At 49.3% G+C, this 4,888-nt stretch overlaps 1 protein-coding gene and 1 long non-coding RNA gene across 6 annotated transcripts in view; one reads left to right on the top strand and one right to left on the bottom strand.

Moving 5' to 3' along the window:
- Positions 1 to 3,381, bottom strand: part of TRAF7 (TNF receptor associated factor 7) — a 25,563-nt gene extending 22,182 nt beyond the window's left edge. For 3 of the 5 annotated variants that reach the window (XM_019648534.1, XM_019648535.1, XM_019648537.1), the window contains exon 1: positions 3,289 to 3,368. The gene's annotated coding sequence lies outside the window, so the exon portion shown is untranslated. Of the gene's footprint in view, positions 1 to 3,288 lie in introns of all 5 variants that reach the window. The other 2 variants (XM_019648536.1, XM_019648538.1) reach the window with 2 other exon arrangements.
- A 350-nt stretch (positions 3,382 to 3,731) lies between these two features.
- LOC109385846 (uncharacterized) lies at positions 3,732 to 4,278 on the top strand. The gene is made up of 2 exons (XR_002124689.1): positions 3,732 to 3,938; positions 4,152 to 4,278. It is a non-coding gene; the product is annotated as an uncharacterized LOC109385846 (long non-coding RNA).
- The last annotated feature ends 610 nt before the right edge of the window (positions 4,279 to 4,888 follow it).

Here is a 4,888-nt window from a genome sequence, read left to right as displayed (position 1 = left end):
TTTTACCTCAATAATTACAGCAGGAATTGAGAAACCGCAATGTGTTATTTGTTGTGAAGTTCTATCAGCCGAATCTATGAAGCCGAACAAACTAAGATGCCATTTTGATAGCAAGCATCCGAGCTTTGCCAGCAAGGATACCGACTATTTTAGAAGCAAAGCTGATGGACTCAAGAAAGCCAGTCTTGACACTGGTGGCAAGTACCACAAACAAAACGTAGCAGCCATTGAAACTCCATATCTGGTGGCACTCAGAATCGCCAGAGCTATGAAACCTCACACCATTGCTGAGGATTTGCTGTTGCCAGCGGCCAAAGACATTGTTCGAGTTCTGATTGGAGACGAATTTGTTATGAAATTGAGTGTAATTTCCTTATCTAACGACACTGTCTGCAGAATAGGTGACATGTCTGCTGATATTCTTGATCAGATAATCCAGGAAATTAAATCTGCTCCACTTCCAATATTTAGTATCCAGCTTGATGAATCTACAGACGTTGCAAACTGTTCAGTTACTGGTTTACATGAGGTATATTAATGATGGTGACTTTAAAGATGAGTTTCTTTTTTGCAAACCTCTTGAAATAACTACTGCACGTGATGTATTTGACACAGTTGGTTCATTTCTGAAAGAGCATAAGATCTCTTGGGAAAAAATTTGTGGTGTTTGCACAGATGGTGCTCCAGCTATGCTAGGATGTCGATCTGGATTTCAACGTTTGGTACTGAATGAGTCACCAGAAGTCATTGGAACTCACTGTATGAGTCATCAGCAAATATTAGCAACAAAGACGCTGCCACAAGAGTTACAAGAAGTAATGAAAAGCGTCATAAGTTGTGTCAATTTTGTTAAGGTGAGCACTTTAAACAGTCGACTGGTTTCACAACTGTGCAACGAGTTGGATGCGCCAAACAATGCTCTGCTATTTCACACTGAAGTGAGATGGTTGTCGAGAGGAAAAGTTTTAAAACTTGTTTTTGAGCTTCGTGATGAACTCAAAATGTTTTTTAATCAGAAAGCAAGACCGCAGTTCGAAGCACTTTTCGGCGATAAAAGTGAACTGCAGAAAATAGCTTACTTGGTTGCCATCTTTGCCATCTTGAATGAATTAAATTTATCACTGCAAGGACCAAATGCAACATGGCTCGATTTGTCTGAAAAGATCCGATCATTCCAAATGAAACTTCAGCTTTGGCAAAAAAAATTAGATGAAAATAAAATTTACATGTTGCCTACTCTATCTGCTTTCTTTGAGGAATATGACATTGAACCAGACAAAAGGATTACGATGATAATTTCTGTGAAAGAACACTTGCACAAGCTTGCAGACGAAATTTCATTGTACTTCCCAAATCTACCTGACACCCCATTTGCACTTGCCAGAAGCCCATTCACAGTCAAAGTTGAAGATGTTTCTGAGACAGCACAAGAGGAGTTCATTGAACATATTAACAGTGATGCAGCGAGAACTGATTTCTCTACAATGCCAGTTATAAAATTCTGGATCAAGTGTTTGCAGTCGTATCCTGTTCTGTCTGAGACTGTGTTGCGCCTTCTTCCATTTCCAACAACATATCTTTGTGAAACAGGGTTTTCCAGCTTGTTGGTTATCAAGTCTAAATANGTCTGTTCCCCTTCCCCCAATTCCCCAATAAAAATTAAAAAAAAAAAATACTGCAGACCCTGATCTTTTCCATTCATTTCCGGAAAGATCATGACACACAGCCACAGTGGAAGTTATTCCACGGCGATCCCTCAGGTTGGGCCCCTCCTTCCTCGCTGGTGACCTCCCTCAGCCAGGCTGTCCATATTCCTGCTCCCCCTCAGAGGGAGGCTCTGGCTTCCTGAAGATAGTGCAACTATAGGATGGATAAACTTCGAGACACAGAGAAATGTGAATGCCCAGAGCAGCAAAAATAGGGGTTTACGACAGAGAAACTGTCCCTGCCACACAGGCTTTCAAGGAAGGGATGTGGGAAAGGACAGGCCTAAAGAGAAGGAATGAGGAAGAGAAAAGCCACATGCTTGGTGAAGGCAGCCCCCAAGAGAGGGAGCCTGTGGTGTACATTGGTGGGGTCTGAGGGATTGTGAGAATGGGGAGCAGACAGGCTGGGCAGCAAGGAGCTCTAAGCAAAGGAGGCAGCAAAGTGATTGGAACCCCATCTCTTCCTACCCACCCTGCTCCGCCCCAGAGCAGGGATGGATCCAGTAGGACCCCAGACTCAGCCCCAGCTGAATACCCTGTCCTGGTTCAAGACAACCAAGCCCAGACACCCAGATCCAGTGAGAAGTAGATGAGGCCCCCAGCCTACTCTTCTCTACACACAGGCCAGCCTCCTCACTCTCTCCTGCTTCCCCCTGAACCCCCCAGTTTATCCTCTGCACACAACCAGAGGCTCTTTACTAGACTTAGATCTGATGCTGGCTCTCCTTGTGCTTGAGTCCTCCAACGGCCTCCCTTGCAAGCACAATACAATCCCTGCCACCTCGCACGCTGGCCTGGCCTCATCGACTTCGCCTCTCACCACTTTGCCAGTACTCACTGGTGGACGCCAAGCCCTTTCTTGCTCCACGCCCTTGCACATCTTGTTCCCTCTGCCTGGCACGCTCTTCCAGCAACTTCCAGGGCAGGCTGCTTGTTGTAGCTCCCCCACCCCCTAAGCATTTCAGGAGCCTCCTAAGCCTTTCAGGAGCCTCCAGTGCTCTCTTTCTCAGCACCCTGTTTCTTTCATAAGCACCTACCACAATTCCTCATGATTCTGTCTGTATTGTCAGTCCCTTCCCCCTCTCTAGATCACTGGTTCTCAAGGTGGGAAGGATTTTGTCCCCCCGAGACGTTTGACAATGTCTGGAGACATTTTTGGTTGTCTTAACAGGGGGGTAGGGACGGTACTGTTATCTATTGTAGTAAGTGGAAACCAGGGATGATGTTCAACATCCTACTAGGCACAGCAGAGAATGATCGGCGCGGTCTGTCTGTCAACAGTGGTGAGGCTGAGAAAGCCTACGAGGACTGGGATCATGCTCTCCGCAGTCTCCCGACGCCTACAACACCCCAACAGCGCTCAATAAACACAGGAAGAAGAAATGAATAAAGGAGAGAAAGGAAGGATGGAGCAAGCGACGGACCAGATGGCAGGCAAAGAGGAACAGGAGCCGAGACCCCAGCCCATCTCAGCCCCGCCCCCCCGGCCTGACCCGACCCCTCGCCGGACTCCGAAACGCCCGACCCCCGCCTCACCGCGCGGTCCCGAGGCACGAGACCCGGGTCCGGCGCGGACACTCACCCGCCCGCGGCCGCCCGGGAGCGGCAGCGCCACCCTCCCGCTTCATCGTGTTCCCTCCGCCGCCGGCTGGGAAAGGGATGGGACACGCGAGCCGGAAGTGCTCAGATGCTGCGCCCGCCGGGACTTGTAGTTCTCTGGCTCTCACGGCCCAGGCGGACTTCTCACTCTCCGCTCTTCAGAAACTACGAATTCCGGCGGCTCCGATGTCGCGGGGCGGGATTGGCGGCTTGAGAATCACTCTATGTTGCAGATCGGAGTCTGAATGGCTGTGTGCATCCGTCGCTCACAGTTAGCCTGCCCCAAAAGAAATGCCATGGCGCGATTGGTGAAAACAAAGAGGGTAGAGAGCGGAGCGTATCAGCGCAGGGGTGGGACAGGTACTTCCGCCGGAATTGTCCAATCACAGTGTTGGGCAGCTTCTATAAAAGCTTGAGCCTGGCGTGTTCCCGCTCTTTCTGGGTCGACTGTGAGCCTGTAGTGTGTGTCTCCGTGCGCTACGCTGGGAGAGGAACTTGTCGCCCAAAGCCGCAGGCTGGCATAGCCTCAGCCTGAGCTCCGCCTTGGTCCTCAGCGTTGTGCACGTTTCTTGCTCCCCCAGCCCCCAGTTCCGGCAGGGAAGTCCGAATCTCCAGACCTACAGCTCCCTACAGGTAAGGTTGGGCCGGGCCTTGTTTCCCCGATTCCGCTCCGAGCCTGTGATGAGTTGCTTTAATTTCTGACACCTCGTATGAAAACTGTACATGCAGTTTGATTACATTGCAAGACTGAGGCTTCACGGTGCGCCCCATTGACGGGTCTGAGGGTGAAAACATGGGGAGAGTGGGCTTCTTTTTCTCTACATTTCGGCGCTGCCTGCCTTTCAGGGCCGTCGGTGACTTGGCTGGAGACCTTGAATGTAAATCAACATCATTCAGTCCTGGGGCCTGGTGGTAAGTCGGGAGTAGTTCATATCTATCTGAAGTGCTTAGCAATAAAGGAAAGGTGGTATGAGTTGATGGGAGTGCAAGTGTATTTATTTTCACACACCTTTTGCATTCCAAAGGGGTCCACGGGTTCCTCACGAACGGGATTAACTGGCCACTGAGCATGGTTTTCTATGTTGGGGTTCCATGCAGCCCTGCTGTGTTTTCTCCCACCCTGGTTATGCGGGATTACCACCCTCTTAGTGTTGTAAATCACGAACTGGGTTTTGCTGAATTCTCTAAAACATCGGTTCTCAACCTGTGGGTCACGACCCCTTTGGTGGTTGAACGACCCTTTCACAGGGGTCGCCTAAAACCATCAGAAAACACATGTTTTCGATGGTCTTAGGTACCGAGACACCGCTCCTCTATCCTTCTCCAGGCGGGTCCGTCCACATGCATATACACCCACATACGAGTACCCAGCGTGATGACATCATCGAGCCAACCCCATCACATACACCCTGTACAAATACAGGTGTATGTGACAGGGTTGGGGCCATAATGTACTTATGCGGACCAGTCACACGTGTAGGAAGCAGCTGCTGTGTTGAAAGCAGCAGTATTGGAGGTAAAACGACACTTCATGAATTACAATTACTGGGTAAATGTAAAAGCATCAACTACTGCAAAAAAAA

The sequence above is a fragment of the Hipposideros armiger genome, unplaced genomic scaffold (assembly GCF_001890085.2).
Source record: "Hipposideros armiger isolate ML-2016 unplaced genomic scaffold, ASM189008v1 scaffold_126, whole genome shotgun sequence".
Taxonomy (NCBI): domain Eukaryota; kingdom Metazoa; phylum Chordata; class Mammalia; order Chiroptera; family Hipposideridae; genus Hipposideros; species Hipposideros armiger.
This window is presented reverse-complemented; position numbering and strand designations above follow the sequence as displayed.